General features: G+C 41.6%; 1 non-coding gene across 1 annotated transcript; it reads left to right on the top strand.

The window, feature by feature from the left end:
* The first annotated feature begins 4,657 nt into the window (after positions 1 to 4,657).
* Positions 4,658 to 4,732, top strand: Trnas-uga (transfer RNA serine (anticodon UGA)). Its single transcript has one exon. It is a non-coding gene; the product is annotated as a tRNA-Ser (tRNA).
* The last annotated feature ends 14,063 nt before the right edge of the window (positions 4,733 to 18,795 follow it).

The raw sequence follows: 18,795 nt of genomic DNA on the forward strand, positions 1-18,795 counted from the left end.
TGCCACCCAACGTGCTCTAGAAGGTGTAAGTCAACTACCCTGGCCAGCAAGATCTCCGGATCTGTCCCCCATTGAGCATGTTTGGGACTGGATGAAGCGTCGTCTCACGCGGTCTGTACGTCCAGCACGAACGCTGGTCCAACTGAGGTGCCAGGTGGAAATGGCATGGCAAGCCGTTCCACAGGACTACATCCAGCATCTCTACGATCGTCTCCATGGGAGAATAGCAGCCTGCATTGCTGCGAAAGGTGGATATACACTGTACTAGTGCCGACGTTGTGCATGCTCTGTTGCCTGTGTCTATGTGCCTGTGGTTCTGTCAGTGTGATCATGTGATGTATCTGACCCCAGGAATGTGTCAATAAAGTTTCCCCTTCCTGGGACAATGAATTCACGGTGTTCTTATTTCAATTTCCAGGAGTGTATATACAATATGGCGTTGCAGCAGGTATATAAAAATAGGCGCGTATTTGTATGCAACTCTGTGACAACCTGTCAAAGCAATCGCCGAAAAACTTTCCGAGATTTATGCTTTTGTACAAACTATACATACATATATTGCTTCAAAAACACGCTGTAACGGTTCCTAATACCTTTGAGACAGAACGTGGTGAATTGATGTTAGTCAAGAATGTCTTTACGGCACAAAGACGCCTCACTGAATATGAACGAGGTCAATTAATAGGGCTGCGAGTACCTGTGTGATCCTTCTGCGATACTGCAGGAACACTTATCTGGAATGTAGCCACTGGCAACGGTGATCACGACAATGTACAATAGCAATAAGACTGAGATTCGAAATGCCACGTGTTAGTCATATTTCTCTGGCGCGTCGTATTGCATCTGCAGCAGCAGTTTAAGCAGCAGTCGGCATTACAGTGGCACAACGAAGTATTGCCAGGGCAGTAGGTTAGTTCAGCGATAGCCCCGAACCAGACGCCTTATAGCTTGTATTCCACAATTCCACTGACCCCAGACACCGGCAACTGATGCAGGAGTGTCAAGAGAGCTCAATGGAGAGCAGAATTGAGGTCTGTCCAGCCGCTGTGGTCTAGCGGTTCTAGGCGCTTCAGGCTAGGACCGCGAGACGGCTACGGGCGCAGGTTCGAATCCTGACTCGGGCCTTGATGTGTTTGATGTCCTTGGGTTAATTAGGTTTTAGTAGTTCTAAGTTCTAGGGGATAGATGACCTCAAATGTTAAGTCCAATAGCGCTTAGAGACATTTGAACCATTTTTGATAGAGGTCTGTTGTGTTTTCTGATGAAAGCTGGTTCAGCCTCAGTGCCTGTGTTAGAACGTCAGTTGATGACTTGCACCAAACCTTTGTTTGTGCTAGATATATTGGGCCTATACCTGGAGTTGTGGTCTTGGGTGCGATATTGTATGTCGCAGGAGCACTCACGTGGTTATCCCACACATCCTGCCTGCGGAACTGTACCTCTGACTGGCGAGTTGATTCAATCTTCTGCGTTGCCATTCATGAACAACATTCCAGGGGATGACCCGCCAGGGCAGCCGAGAGCGCTAACGCGCTGCTTCCTGCACTCGGGTAGGCGCGCCGGCCCGAGATCGAATCTTCCCGGCGGATTAACGACGAGGGCCGATGTGCCGACCGGCCTGGATGTGGTTTTTCGGCGGTTTTCCAAATCCTGCTAGGTGAACACCGGGCTGGTCCCCATGTTACGCCTCAGTTACATGGCTTGCAGACATCTGAACAGTTTCGCACTATTCCATGCGTTACACTCGATGCAGTCAGTTGGGTTACACTAATTCCGTCCTGGGGGGGGGGGGGGGGGTTACGAGGTGGCAGCAGGAAGGGCATCCGGCCATCCCTTAATTTAACATTGCCAAATCCGATTAATCATGGCTGACCCTGTGTAACTGCGGGACAAGGCTCAAGCGGTAGGTAGATAGAATAGAACAACATTCCAGGGGATGTTTTCCAACAGGATAATGCTCTCCCACATCCTTGCGCCGTCACCAGATCTATCTCCAATGTTTGCATGCTTGTTTGCACTCAACATTCTGGCTGGTACACCGGTTATTAATGTGCTAGCATTCCACATTTGCAATGGGTTACCGCACAGTTAGCCGGTCGGAGTGGCCGTGCGGTTCTAGGCGCTACAGTCTGGAACCGAGCGACCGCTACGGTCGCAGGTTCAAATCCAGCCTCAGCATGGATGTGTGTGATGTCCTTAGGTTAGTTAGGTTTAATTAGTTCTAAGTTCTAGGCGACTGATGACCTCAGAAGTTAAGTCGCATAGTGCTCAGAGCTATTTTCCGCACAGTTACATTAACCTGTGATCTTACACTGTGAGTCGTTTAATTGTGTTCCCTAGACAAATGTATTCCAGAAATTTCATTACTCTATATTAATTTTTTTTGGTATTGCAATTTTTGTTTTGTTTCAGTGTACATTCAGATGCCATACGGCTCCCCCGTAGACGCCTCGAATCATTTGAAACGAGATAAAGTACTGAATCGACAGACCACACTTCAGGCCTAGTGTCAGCTAACACCGAATTTTTATGGCGCTGCTGTAAGTATACAAAAACACGCGCTATTCAAATTCAGCGTACTGTCAAAATGTCAAAAAGAACATTGTAGAACTTCGGAGATAGGCATGTATTAGAATGCAACATTGTGTCAAAATTTCGAATGGATCGATGAAGAACCTTGGGAGATGTTAAGACTTTTAGGAATATTTACATATTCATTATGATAGATTGGTGTTTATTTGCGTTGTCATTCTTCTCGAATCCGCTTGCACAACGTCAGGGACAGACGGACCCTGGATCCACGTGAGAGGATAGCTTTAGCAGCCGTTCTGGAGGCAATGGAGCGTCCGCACATGGCGGTACGTGGCGCCACGTCAGCGCCATCGCAGCCCCGCCGTGCGCCCACAGAGTGCAGCGCCGGAATGGCGCAGCCGGCGAGGCGTCGACAATACCGGATGACGTCAGAGCGACTGCACTGCATCCGTCTCCAGGAAGCATGCTCTAGGGCACGGTAGGTGCCGTGTGCAGGTTCCTTCTCTGCTGGCGTGTTACTCTGCGGAGCGCCGTGCTAAGACTTCTCTCTCTCTCTCTCTCTCTTCTCTGGCATTCCCAAGTGATATAAGCTCGCAGAAAAAGCGGAAAACATATTTCAGATGAGATCTAAAACGTTCACGACTTAGCGTAGATAATATTTTATACCGGAACTGTACTAATGTTAGACATTATTAGTAGCCTCTCCTGCAATACTAATCTATAACTGTTACACACTAAGTGAATTAATAGCAAAGTGGCCAACAAACAGAGAGAAAACGTGCCTGCAGTGAGGATTTGTGTAGCAAGTGGATCCAGGAAAATCAAATCTCGCTCTCTGCGATGGATTCCCTGAATGTTCGTCAAACCCGCATCGTACGCGTGCAGCCTTGTCAACAAAGCTGATGTCATATTGGGAGTGTCCACAAAAATTTGTCTTGAAGATGTAGAAGGCAGAGCATCAAGAAAGGCCACCTGTAATGCTGATATAAACGTTTTGGATCGAGGTGACAATTGAATGAGTCAGTCTATGTCACGGTACGAAAAACAGCCCCAAGAAAGATCCCGGAAACACCTCAGGCCAGAACTACAGCATCCACACACTGTGGGTTAAAAGCCTAGTGAATAGTATGTACTCTCGACGCCTTGAATCCTTTGAAAGTAAGCAAACTCTTCAATCATCTGACGACACTATAAGCCTACTGTCAGCTACTGCCCAATTTCTGCGATACTGGAATAACTGAAGACCTGCAGATTTAAGGACCATCGTGTGCATTGGCTTCTTATCAGGTACCCAACTCCAAATGTGCATTGTATGCATTTCCTTCGCATTGTTAGCTCGGAAACTGAGAAGAACCCGCATTCAGGGAGAGCAGCAGCTCTTGCCGGCTTGATACCGACTGTCATTGACGAGACGCGTTTCTCAGTGGTAGTCCACGTCGGCAGCATATTTTTACGAACGCGGTTTTTGTACCGTGTCATGACTGGTAGTGAATGCAGTTTTTTGCAGATTTGTGGTAATGTTTTTATCTTATTTTTGGTATTAGATGACAGTGATGTGATTTCACTTTTTTATCCGGTGACGCAAACCTTGTAGTTGTTCCTGGATTTTTTTCAGCCGGATGTCCTTAACAGTCGATATGTCACTCCATACAGGTTCTGAGTACAAGTAGTGTTATCTTTGGCCAGTAGTGTTTTCGTTGTGTTCATAACATTTGTTAGCCGGCCCGTGTGGCTGAGTGGTTATAGGCGCGTCAGTCTGGAACCGCGCGACCCCTACGGTCGCAGGTTCGAATCCTGCCTCGGGCATGGGTGTGTGTGATGTCCTTAAGTTAGGTTTAAGTAGTTCTAAGTTCTAGGGACTAATGACCTCAGATGATAAGTCCCATTGCGCTCAGAGCCATAGCATTTGTTAGTATTAAATGAGACATATCAGCGCACACTCCGCTGCAGAGTGAAAATCTCATTCTGGAAACATCACCCAGGCTGTGGCTAAGCCATGTCTCCACAGTATCCTTTCTTTCAGGAGTGCTAGTTCTGCATGTTTCGCAGAAGAGCTTCTGTAAAGTTTGGAAGGTAGGAGACGGATACTGCCAGAAGTAAAGCTGTGAGTACCGGGCGTGAGTCGTGCTTCGGTAGCTCAGTTGGTAGAGCACTTGCCCTTGAAAGGCGAAGGTCCCGAGTTCGAGTCTCGGTCGGGCACACAGTTTTAATCTGCCAGGAAGTTTCATACCATGAGCTTTAATTGACGATCGACACTAGTATTACGGAAATAGGGGGTGTAACAGATGAGACTTCTGCAGTTATGAGTGCAGCTTTATGCGTTGTTATGCGGCATTGCGTGCGTTCATTACCTTGTCGTTCGTTAGGCAGCTTCAGGGGGGCAGCGGCCGGAGCAGCAGCCATCCAGCTCGCCGTCTCGGAGCTAACTCTCCTCTCTTAACTTCTCCTGAAAAAAAAAAAAACTATCTGGCTGTGTTTTCATCTGACCAATCAGGGTCTCACCTTAAGCTCCGCCTACAAAAATTCTATCTATCCAATGAGAAACGTTATACTTTTCGTGGTGGGGCAATATTTTTAAAATTTGCAACGTAACAGAGCCGCAAAAAAGTCTCACGCTAAAACTTGCAGCTGGTGTGGTCGTTTTAGCGTTATCGTAAGATCTGTACTGTTCTTCTGGAGGGCTCTAGCTGTTAACATGGGCTGGGCGGGGTATGACTTTGGTTAATTTAATGTCACGATTTATTCGGAGGTATGTGACATCCTACTGGATTTGCTTATCATGTCAGGGTTTTCATGGAAGGTGTTGGATTTGCTTGACACCTCACATATCACCACCCTTCTAACTTAATTTTTGCACTGAAGTTAGGAAATGATTGAATCGTTGTCTAAGTCAGTCAAAAATAATTCCGTTATGTAAATTTTGTTGCCTACGATTCAGCCACGTTATTCTGTTCTATGCTAGTTTGTATTACTAATTTATACTTTTATATTCTTCCACATTATTATCAATAATATGTTTATATTGACAAGGGAAGAATATTTTTATTCTATTACAATTATTATTTTTTAAATTATTTTCTTTCTTTATTTAATTGTGAAGTTTGTTTTTTAAGAAGTTTGTTATCGAAAGTGAGTAGTCTTCCACATCGATTTTCTTGGAAATATTGTTTTTATAAATGTAGTAATTAAGTAAAACCTATTCCTAACACATTTTCTAAATATGACGTACAAGTAAAATGTTTTTATTTCTAGACACTCATTTTCACATTGTTACACTAACAAATAAGAATTATTTCCAAGAATTGCTTTGACAAAGAAATATACATACACAAGTATTGAGATATTATCCTAACAAATGGTACAAATGTTTAAAAAAAAGGGAAAACATCCAACAAGATAATTTTTTATTCTTTGTTTTTATAAGGAGAAAGTATGTGGCATATAGTTTTAGTGTTTATAATGCCTTACTTTTGTTCTTTATATACTGTCCATTTCAGAACTAATGACTTATTTTTATCGATAGTCTATTTTTTTCCTAATTCCATAGTCAGTGAGTGTTATTTTGTAGTTTATTAGCTGTTTGGTGTGCTTAACTTATTTAGTTTTTCACATGTTTCTTTTACACAATTCCTACATCACATAATCTGATTTCACACATTAACAAAATCCTATGAATGTTTAAGCATGAAGTTGGCGAATGTTTTTTGTACGAAGGTGATGGACTTGAGCGAGATGGATGTGGGCAAGTATTTGATGTACAGCTTCGTTCGTTGTTCCTTGTTGGCTTTGCAAGTGTGTGTTGCTGTTGTGGAGGTCGCATTATGGAATGGAGTCGTGAGTGCAGAATCTTGTGGTTTACTGGCTTTGTATGCGTAAAAAGCATCGTTATGTGTTGCTGAAAGCGCTCATTTTTCGTTGTGATACTTCGCAGACGACTAGTTAACAATAGGATGGGGATTTGGGAAGGTATGTCGTCTATTCTTCACCCATCTTCTTTCTTGGTCTCAATCTTGTGAATCTTCAACTTCTGTTCTTCCTGATTTTTCTCTGCTTCTTACTTGCTTCTTCTCTAGGGCAGGATATGGAAATATTTATTGATAAATATGGAAATATTTATTGATAACTAGTCGCTTTGAAGTTCTCCTCTTAGTAACAGTTTCATAAATTGTTTGGGTGTTCCATTTTTACTTTGTGAAAGTTTTCTTCAGTTTCATGCATTAGCGTGCTGTTTAATAGCAGTAGTGTGACTTTTACAATTTTTTTTTTTTGCCAGTGGTGGCTTGCCCAAGCGGTCCTGTCGTGTCTCTGCAGGGTTCCGCCACTGTGTGATTCCATGTTCTGTCCCAGTAGGGTTCCAGCTTGTCAGCAGATTTATTTACTGCCCACTTCGGCTACAAGGGCCTTCTGTTTTTCTCACTGTCCTTTCCCTTCTCTCGACGCTTCTGCCTTGTAGGAATCGTGTCTTGCTAAGTACATCCTTTCCTTTCTTGATACTTCTCGCTTTGCAACTTGTGGGTCGTTGCATTTCGTCCTTGCTGGAGTTTTTACAATGGTTCTTACAAAAAGTTTTATTTTTAATCATCTAACATTTGTCTAGTACCTACATTGTTTTACGCCTTCTTAAATACCTTACAAATTTCGGCGCCCTTTCCATGTTACAATTCTAAGATATATTGAGTCTTAAAATCTACAAGAATCCTCAAATTCGTTTTTTATTTTTGTGTCGTGTTGTGGTGTATAGCATTTTAGTATTTCATGCTGTTAGACTATCTACGTTTTATCCCTTTACCTTAAACTATGGTACTATTGGTGTTATTTTTGTTTTCGTTTTTATTGAAACTACTTTCTTTTCCCCACCTTCTCTTCTCTTCATTCTTCTTTCTCCTGACGATCTTATCTGCAACATAATCTTGAAATATTGTGCTGATTATTTACCAGTAATAAAATTAATTTTCAAACTTTTTGATATGGCGCACATGATGACGTCCTAAGGTTTTGCCTGTTTTTGGGTTCATTAGTTCGACAGCGTAAAACTTATGTATTTTGTGTTTCTGTTTGCTACAGAGATGGTATGTTTTTACAAATACTTTCTGGCGTACTGGGAATGTTCTTTTAATTGCTGTTCTATCTCCTCTTTCTTTTCTTTTAATGGCTGCCTTTCTGATGCTGGATAGCTTAATGGCTGTTGCTATGACTTGTTTGTGGTGTCAACGTGGTACAATAGAAAATCTAATATTTTCTCTGGTTATGTTTGGGGGTTCAATATTTTTAAGTACAGTAACTGAAGGTAGTAGTGTAGTGCTACATGGCATTTTATTTATTACTTCTTGAAAATCTTTAAGGTATATATCCCAAGTGTTGTGTCTTTTGCCTACGGGCTTTTGTTAAAGTTTCGAGAACATACCTTCACCGAAGAGTCAAGCAGTATATTGCTCCCTCCTACGTATATCTCGCGAAGAGACCATGAGGATAAAATCAGAGAGATTAGAGCCCACACAGAGGCATGCCGACAGTCCTTCTTTCCACGTACAATACGAGACTGGAATAGAAGGGAGAATCGATAGAGGTACTCAGGGTACCCTCCGCCACACACCGTCAGGTGGCTTGCGGAGTATGGATGTAGATGTAGATGTAGATGTAGAAATAATCTGCATAAAGTGCCTATGTCCTTCATAGATCGTTCTGCTGGATTTACGCTAGATTTGTACTTAGATATGTAGATGGGTTTTATTTTGTGTTGTTTTAACGTGTTCTGCCATTGCACTGATTTGTATTGTGGGCCATTAACCGAAATTATTCGTTCCACTCGACCTACTAGTCTTGTAAAATCTTGTCTAAATGCTTTACTTATAGTAAGGCCTGTTGCCCGTTTTAATGGTGTCAAGGTATCATATTTAGAAGTAAGTTCCAAAACGACAAATATGAAAATATATCCACTTTTTGTGCGTGGAAAGGGATCCATAAAATCTGTTGCAGCTATTGGTTTTAATCTTTTAGGGATTATTGGAAACAGAGGTGGTTTGGTTTGGAAAGTGATGTGTTTAGCCCTCATACATTTTTTACATTTGACTAATACTGTTCTAATTCCTCTTTCCATATTAGGAAAATGGCTTGTTTGTTTTATTTTTAAAAAGCATTTATTTGGTCCAAAGTGGCCATTACTTAAATGTGTATACCATATGTACTTATTAATTAGTTCATCTGGGATATAAATAGACCATTCATTCGTTGCAATATTTTTCGTCTAAAAAGTAAAACATTATTTTTTACGAGATAGCGCTGTCGAATGTCTGGATAATACTTACTTCTCCACTTGTGTTTGATTCCTAGTATTTCTGGATCCTTGTCCTGTTCTTTGCCTGTTTTTCAATGCTGTCGTAATGTAGTTTTGGTAGGTAGTTGTTTCATATAGTACATTGTAAACTGGTCTTCTGCTGCTTCCAAACCTATGTTATTGGATGCACCCTGTGGACATCGTGATAAAGCATTGCTAATACATTCGCTGGCCCATGAGTTAGTTTATCGGATAACAGGAATTCTAATGCTTTGTGGTCAGTGTATACTTTTGTTTTCCTTCCGAATAGGAAGTATCGAAAACGTTGGAAGCCCCATACAATGGCCAATTTTCCAGCTCTGTGACTGAATAGTTTTTCTCGCTTTTTGTGAGAACCCGACTGGCAAATGCAATTGTTCTATATGATCTTAGCCCTGCCTGTTCGTATTCTTGGAATAAAACAACTCCTAAACCTGTTTTCGCGCTATCAGTGGCCATACAAAAATTTTGTGTTAGATCAGGATGTGCTAAAATAGGTGATGTTGTTAGTGCGTTTGTCACTTTTAAAAATTCTTCATTGGCTTGTTGATTCCATACCCATGGCGTGTTTTCTCCAGTCAATGCACATAGGCGTGGTGTTGCGACAGAGTAGACCCAAATAAATTTTTTATAGAATTTGGTGAGACCTAGAAATCCTCTGAGAGTTTTCTTATTATATGGAGTACAGAATTCTTTGATTGCCGTTAGTTTTTCTGAGTCGGGCATTACCCCTTTCTCTGAAATTATGTGTCCTAGAAATTTGACCTCTCGCCTTCCAAATTTGGATTCTGTTATATTTACTGTGACCCCATGCCCTTTCATGATCTGTAAAAACTGATTTAATGTGTCGTGATGATCCCAAGAGGGTTCTGCTATAATCACGTTATCAACATAACAAGTAATTTTTTGTAAAATTTCAGGACTGAGTATAGTACGAGGTGGATTCAAGTTCTAAGGCCTCCGATTTTTTTTTTCTCCGGACGGGAAAGAGATAGAAACATGCGCATTGTTTTAAAATGAGGCCGCGTTCATTGTCAATACGTCCCAGAGATGGCAGCACCGTACGGTAGATGACAGTTGAAGGAGACATGTGGTAATGGAGTTATGGGTGTGTTGAAAGTGCGTTCGCGGGTGCGACAGTTTAATGAAGGCAGAACATCGTGTGACAACAAACCGAAACAACCTCGGGCTCGCACAAGCCGGTCTGACGACATGATCGAGAAAGTGGAGAGAATTGTTTTGGGGGATCGCCGAATGACTGTTGAACAGATCGCCTCCAGAGTTGGCATTTCTGTGGGTTCTGTGCACACAATCCTGCATGACGACCTGAAAAGGCGAAAAGTGTCATCCAGGTGGGTGCCACGAATGCTGACAGACGACTACTTGGCTGCCCTTGTGGCATGTTGCCAAGCAATGTTGACGCGCAACGACAGCATGAATGGGACTTTCTTTTCGTCGGTTGTGACAATGGATGAGACGTGGATGCCATTTTTCAATCCAGAAACAAAGCGCCAGTCAGCTCAATGGAAGCACACAGATTCACCGCCACCAAAAAAATTTCGGGTAACCGCCGGTGCTGAAAAAATGATGGTGTCCATGTTCTGGGACAGCGAGGGCGTAATCCTTACCCATTGCGTTCCAAAGGGCACTATGGTAACAGGTGCATCCTACGAAAATGTTTTGAAGAACAAATTCCTTCCTTCACTGCAACAAAAACGTCCGGGAAGGGCTGCGCGTGTGCGGTATCGCAACAGTTTCTTCGTGATACCAACTTTTAAGTGATTCCTCATGCTCCCTACTCACCTGACCTGGCTCCTAGTGACTTTTGGCTTTTTCCAACAATGAAAGACACTCTCCGTGGCCGCACATTCACCAGCCGTGCTGCTATTGCCTCAGCGATTTTCCAGTGGTCAAAACAGACTCCTAAAGAAGCCTTCGCCGCTGCCATGGAATCATGGCGTCAGCGTTGTGAAAAATGTGTACGTCTGCAGGGCGATTATGTCGAGAAGTAACGCCAGTCTCATCGATTTCGGGTGAGTAGTTAATTAGAAAAAAATCGGAGGCCTTAGAACTTGAATGCACCTCTTATTAAATCCCCTAATAAACGCTGCTGATGATATGTTTAAACCAAAGGGCAATCGTTTAAATTGGTTACATCAACCGAATACAATAAATGCTGTAAATTTTCTACATTCTGGGGCCAATTCTGTTTTCCAGAAACTACTCCGTAAATCAATTGATGAAAGTATTTAGCACCGTGGAAGTTTTGTATCAATTCCTCTAATTTTTCTAGGAGATCTGTCTCAGTGATTATGATTGTGTTGATCTGTCTCGAATCAAGCACTAACCTGATGCTCCCATCTCGTTTTTGTACAATATGGAGTGGGCTGTTATATGTGGAGGTAGCTGGTTCAATAATATCGTCATCTAACATTTTAGATATCTCCTGGAATACTTTATTCCTGTAGTTTAATGGGATTGTATAGGGTGGCACTCTAAATGGTTTGTGCTGTTTCACTTCAAACTTGTACTGAAAGTGTTTAATACTGCCAGTCTTGGGTAAAAATACCTCTGCTTTATATCGAAAAATACCCTCTAATTCTCTTTTACTGTGTTCCGAAATACCCTGAACTTCTTGCAATTTTTCGTCGATTTCTTTGTGGACTTCTAACATGAGTTGAGGCGATTTCCCCTTTTGTGCAAACCATTCTAATTCTTCATCCTCTTTATCTCGTGTCATTCTTAATTATTTGTTTATAACTGGTATTTCTTCTAATTTTAGCCTTTGCTCAAAGAGAAGTGTGACATTCCCGAATGTTATGCTACCTTTCCCCATATCTATTATCGCTCGTCTCTCATTTAAAAATCTGCACCTATAATCAAATCTACAGTTAGTTTAGGTATAATCACGAAGTTGGCTTCGACCTTTTGACCTTGACACGAAAGAGTTAACCTTGTTTGTCTCGTAACATCCGCAGCATTGTTTCTAATAGGACCTCTTACTTTAATCTTACGTGTTTTCAGAACTGGCAATTCCTCATTGGCATTACACTGCATGAATAAATTTTCTGAGATCGCAGTCAGTTCACTTCCGCTATCAGTTACAATATTGACTGGGATATGCTTTACCATGGCCTTCACAATTGGTTGAATTTTAAAATGTTGTTTCTGTTCTTCTTCTTCTTCTTGCATCAACGAATCTTCCACTGAATCATACATTAGTCTTTTTAGGAATTTCGCTTGTGAATTCGAACTTTCTGTAGGATAAGCTTCGACTGCTACTACTCTCTCTTTTATTTCATCTTCTCTATTTCTTCCTTCATTTACGCTTTCTTCAACATCCTCTAGTTTTTCCTCATCCTCGTCTATCTTCTCCTTCTTCGTCGCTATTTCCACATAATCGCATCTAAATGCTCTAATTATCGCTTCATAACTTCCTTCATCATATACGTTGGATTGTGTGCCCACTCGTAACTTATTTTCAACTTCTGTCGACTGCGCATTATCCTCATTGAATTCGCTTTCCCTGGTTTCCATCTCAAATAGCTCTGTAATACTCATTACTTCGTCCTTTCCTCCTACATTCGTTGTGCATACCTCTGGTAATTCATCTTCCTCGTCAGTATTCTCCCAATTAATTTCGTCCCAACACGATATTGTTATTTTCTTGTCTTGGTTTTCATCTGGCCCCTGCGGATTTGTTTCTTCCTTTTTCTCTTCTCGTGATAAGATTTTTACTACTCTGTTCAAGGTGCTGCAATTGTCTTGGGTCGATGCGTCACTCTCTTTGGCATGGGCGCTTAGCTGTCAATTCGAACGTTTATCGGGGTTTGGTGGTCTTACCTCCACCTCTTCTATCTGTATTCTCTTTTCTTGCTCCGCTTGTTGCTATTGGTTTCTTTGTTGATAATTTGCCGGTCTATTGGTTCTCCAGTAGCCGTTCTGGTTGTCGTTATTCCCTCTGTAATAGTTGTTGCCGTTCATGGGTGAATTATAGTTATTGCCATATTCTCTTCTAAGTCCATAACCGGTTCTTTGTTGAAATCTATTGTCGTTTCTTGTTGCGAAGTTATCAAGTGATTCGTATATTATTGTTTCTTCGTACTGTGTCTTGTGGATTCCACTGCTTTTTGATTTCGTTTTCACGTGCACTTCATCTTTTTCTTGCGTCATCTTCCGAAAATATGAACTCTAGTTCCCTTAGAATACCTTTAAATGCTTCAACGTCATTGCCTCCGCGAACTACTAATGATAGCTGGCATTTCAATGGTAACTTCATCGCGCATAATTTAATCAACTATCCGTCACTGTATGGTACATCTAAGCATTGATTTTTCTTTGACATTAATGCGGAAAATTTCATGTGACTCTTTTCTCCTGAATTTTCAAAATATGGGTTCTGTAATAATTCGTACATCACTCTGTTCTTTGCTTCGCTGGACCAATATCGTGAGAGAAACTTCTCTCTGAAATCTTCGTACGATCGGCATGTCGCTGCAACATTCTGCATGGTTTCTGCGACTGTTCCTGACATGTGTGCAAATATAAAGTCTAATTTGTGTTCTAGCGTCCAGTGTTCTGGTAATCCTACTCGGAATTGATCAATAAAAGTTCGTGGATGTAATGAGTTTCCTTTTCGAAAGTGTTGAAATTTTCTGTGAGGAAATGATCGTTGTCGTACTTCGTCATAGTTCCATATGAAATTTGCGATACTTCGCCACTTTTGTTTCTGATCATTTCTCCCGTCATTCCTTCCGGTTGCGGTAGATCCATTGGATATTGTCCACTGTAACTTTCGACAACCCTTGCGTAGTATCGTTGGAGTGGTACGCAATAATTTTCTTCCATCGGTTGTGAACGTGTAGCTGAACGCATTGCACTGTACTCTTCGCAACCTGGCTTTCCATTGTCAGGTATTGGTTCGGTATCTTGTCTGGCTAACCTTGCTGCTTCATTGCACAATCCAAACTCTCTTGAAACATACATTTATGGTTCCGCATGTGTTTGTGATGACGTTTGTTCATCAAGAATTTCGAAACGTGTTTGTTGCTGTGCAGGCTGTCTGATTTCAAGTATGTTACTTTCCGCCTGTGATTGGAATCGCAAATGCGTAATATCTTCGTCAATTACTTGTTTTTCCGGTGCTGTTACAGATACGGATGTGGTTGCCGACTCTGTGCTTGTTCGATCCTGTTCACTACGCTCTTCAATGGTTTGCAACAACTCTGTTCGCAATTTCTGAAATTGTCGCTTCGTTTGCCCTTCTATTTTGACTAAGCGGTTATCATACCTTTTGAGCGCTGCTTTTGTGATACGTTTGTGTAACACACTGTTTTCAATAAATTCACGCGCTGTACCTGCTGCTTGGCTAGTAATTTCGTTTATCTGTTTCTCTAGTTTCTTGACTTTTCCCTGGGTGTTGTTATGCATTGTTTTGAAATCGTCCTGAATGTCTTTACGCAATGTTTGTGTGTCCGCTTGTACCTCGTCAATATCTGTTCTCAATTGATTGTGACTTGTTATTAAGTTTCCTATCACTTCTCGAGATTCTTTTGCCTCGTCTTCAATATGATTTAGTTGTAACTGAATTTTTTTGTTTTGTTCTTTAATCTCACGCATTTGTCTCGTGGTTTTTGCATTCTGAATTTGAATTTGGTTCGCTATGTCTTTATTTTGCCTTTTCATGGTTTTCGTAATTTGTTGTAATAATTCTGCAATATTGGAGGGTCCTATTGCGTTTTCTTCCGACGTCCTACGCTCTGTGTTTTCGCCCAAGTGTTGGTTCGCAACCGATTGCATTGAACTGTGCTGTGACACATTTTTTGTTCGCATTCCTTGTACTCTGTGCTGAGGGAGCTCTGATCACTTGTACTATGGGCTCTAAGTATTCAAGTCGCAAGTTAGAATCCTCATCGACTGTCTCTCTACTTTCCTGCTCCTCTGTCGTATGCTGACTTACGTTTTCTATGCCTTGACGTACATTATCCTCGTCATGGTGTGTTATATGTCATATTTCTCGCGATACTGCATCGTCTATTGTACTGTCCTCTATTCTCTGTCCATTTTCATGCTGGGTCCCTACCTCAATTCGGTCAAGGTCTCGATCAGCCATTGCTAATCTATCCAAATCCCATATTTTCTGTTTTAAAAGCAATTCACGCGCCCTACTTCGAGTCAACATGCGCTCATACGATATAACGCATTTCATAAACTTTTTGTTCACACGAATTGACACTTATTATACCCAAGACTGACAATCCATTCACTTACTTGTTGGGTCAGAACCAACTTGTCAACGATGTATCCGCCACCTGTGCGCTTGCATTCAGGAGAAAACTTAAATCTAACAATTTTTAAAATTCATAACTTAATTATGCTATTCCCTCTGCTAGTTTGTCTCTATTGAATACTTTCTTACTATCTATTGCTGCAGCTACTGTTTTCGACTATTTATGCTTTTCAAAAAAAAATTTTTTTTTGTTACGAAAAATTTTTTAACAGGATATTTTTCTGATCTAGTTAGGCATGTGGCCGACCTTCAATCATTGTAATTTACCATCCTGACAAGGTCGCCATTTTCGAACATTATTACGAAATTTTTTTTAACAGGATATTTTTCTGATCTAGTTAGGCATGTGGCCGACCTTCAATCATTGTAATTTACCATCCTGGCAAGGTCGCCATTTTCTAACATTCTGCGTGGTGTCTGTTTGTTCTATATTGTGTCTCCCTACCACATTCGCGCGATGATGCTCTGAGCGTGTTTTTAGGGAATTGACTAGTTTGAACCTGGGACCTGTTGCTGGTAAGGAGACGTCAGACCACAGATGACATGTAGAGTTCAGAGGAGTTCAATGAGACTAGCGATGATATAACCAAATACTTAATGATTTCAGCATCAGCTCAACTGCAAACCTTGTAAAAGAATCTTAAAACTAACTAAATATAGTGGAAGGGGTTCAAGGATTTCCTATTTTTAGTTAGCTGGTAAAATAACGCCGAAAAAGCAGTTAAGTTTACCATTGGAAGTTTTATTCTACTCACAAAACATTGTTTATAAATTGCACTATTGATAAAAGGAAATGTTTTAATACAGGATGTTAAAAACCAACTGTGTTCAACAAAAATGTGAACGAATATTCCCTGAATGGGTTTCCAAGATCTACAATGGATCGAAGGATGACCTATGCCATTTCATATTTATAATCTAGATTAAAATTAAGTTTCACAAAAGAGAAAACTATCAAAATGGTCTACAGTGACCCTCAATTATCTGTAATTACTTATCTAACTTGTCGTAAATTACAGTGGTTGATGTGGCTTCTCAATAACTATAAAACAGAAAAATCATCGTGTTTCAGATTTTTACTTCAAGTGGCAAATGTGAACACCATGAGCTTTAATTGACGATCGACACTAGTATTACGGAAATAGGGGGTGTAACAGATGAGACTTCTGCAGTTATGAGTGCAGCTTTATGCGTTGTTATGCGGCATTGCATGCGTTCATTACCTTGCCGGCGTTCGTCAGGGGGCGGCGACAGCACAGCTCCACTCACCTCGCCGTCTCGGAAGCAGCCCTCTGCTAACTTCTCCTTACTACCATTTACCAAAGTTGGTTTAAAAAAACTATCTGGCTGTGTTTTCATCTGACCAATCAGGGTCTCAGTGTTAACCTTAAGCTCTAACTACAAAAATTCTGTCTATCCAATGAGAAACGTTATACTTTTCATGGTGGGGAAATGTTTTTAAAGTTTGCAACGTAACAGAGACACGAAAAGTCTCACGCTAAAACTTTCAGCTGGTGTGGTCCTTTTAGTGTTATCGTAAGAGCTATACTGTTCTTCTGGAGGGCTCTATCTTTTAACATGTGCTGGGGGGTGGTCCTGACGTAACAGAGACGCGAGAAAGTCTCACGCTAAAACTTGCGGCTGGGGTGGTCCTTTTAGTGTTATCTTAAGATCTATACTGTTCTTCTGGAAGGCTCTAGCTTTTAACACTGGCTGGGGGGTGGTCCTAGCGGTGTCCGTCCCTTATCGTAGGAACTTCAGCTAAACACAGTTCTGCTCTCGGCTTCTGTTCTCGTTTCTCCCGTCGCAACTACGTCTGTCTAACGGTGGAAGTTATGACAAGCATTTAGGCATTCTTGTGTTAGTATGTGGTATTCCATTTGCTCACTCGTTACTCATATGACTTTCGGTAATTTAATGTCACGATTTATTCGAAGCTATGTGACATACTACAGGATTTACTTATCATGTCAGCGTTTTGATGGAAGGTGTTGGGTTTGCCTGACACTGTACACCATGCCGGAGGCAGGATTTGAACCTGCGACCGTAACGGTCGCGCGGTTCCAGACTTTAGCGCCTAGAACCGCTTGGCTACCCTGGGCAACTATGTGTGTTGTCCTTAGCGTAAGTTTGTTTAAGTTAGATTAAGTAGTGTATAAGCCTAGGGACTGATGACCTCAGCAGTTTGGTCCCATACAACTTACCACAGATATCCACTGTAGCACCACGCTGACCAGAAAGACAGACCACGGTGCGCACGTCACAATACGAGACACTTCAGGTATTACGAGTGCTAGAAGACGTCTCCGGCGTGGAGCGAGTAACTATTTCAGACGAACGTAATAATTCTTGAAGGCGTGTTTAGATGCATACAAGTTGTAGACAGCACACAGCAAAATTAAGACCTCTAATGAGTACGTTTTCAATGAAATATTAATTTCCTGTGGGCCCTCCATGGAGCCGAGAGTTCGCGAAGTGTGGCGGACAAGCCAACTAGACACACTGGACCTCCGTCTTGGGTAACCGTCTGCGGTGAACACTCGTGGTTATCCCATGCAACTTGACTGTTAATTTGTACGTCAGTCAGGTGATTCGACCTGATGTGCTGCCATTCATGAATATCATTCCAGTGGGTGATTTCTAACAGGATAACGCTCGTCTACATGACACTGTTGTAACCCTACACGTCTACAGAGTGGCTACATGTTGTCTTGGCCTGCTCGATCGCCAGATCTGTCTCCAGTCAGGCACATGCGGGGCTCATAGGACGACAGCCCCACCGTCAGCCACAAACAGCGTTAACGGTCCCTGTATGGACAGACCAAGTGCAAGAGGCATGGAACTCCATCCTACAAACAGACGTCCGGCACATGTAGAGCGCAATGCGGTCACGATTGCATGCTTGTATTCAGCATTCTTGGGGTTACAACGGTTATTAATGTTCCAGCATTTCACATTTGCAACGGCTTACCCCACGCTTGCGTTAACCTGTGATCTGGCAATACTACTTACTTTATTATTTATTTAGATAAATATATTCTAGGAAGATCATTATTCTACGTTAATTATATTTTGGTGATGCGATATTTTTCCGTCAGTGTATTTTTATTTATTAATGATAATCCTTAAGCAAAAAAGCCGCCTTTTGGGAGGTTTCCCAAACCAAGTAATTGCTTTAAATATTTAGGAGACAACTTCATTCTGTTCTGAGTCATAGTTGCACCAGCTTCTGAAAATAAGCACGCACTGGACACACGCTCTGCTACCACGGTAGTGTGTTTTTAAGCATATTTGTACAAACATGGAAAAATGAATTTCATCTTCCCGCCCTGCAAACAGGTTAGTTTTTAAAGATATTACGGGGTTTGACAAATAAAGAGATAAATCGTCCCTCTGATGTGTGTCCTTTTTATTTTTGGGGCCGTGCGCTACCTGTTTGTGATATTTCCTAAATTTGTATTCCCGTGTTACACTAGGCGAAACAGCATCTTACTCCGGTTCACTTACACTACTTTATTGCTCATATGCCATAATTACTAGTTTTTGTATGGCAAATCGGCATACTCCGAAATCTCCAAAATGCAAATTTTTAAACTTTCATCCATTAGAGCAGCAAATGGCTGCTTCGCATTTGATTCAGTCAACCCATACCTTTCATGCA

Source organism: Schistocerca gregaria, chromosome 1, assembly GCF_023897955.1.
Source record: "Schistocerca gregaria isolate iqSchGreg1 chromosome 1, iqSchGreg1.2, whole genome shotgun sequence".
Lineage (NCBI taxonomy): Eukaryota > Metazoa > Arthropoda > Insecta > Orthoptera > Acrididae > Schistocerca > Schistocerca gregaria.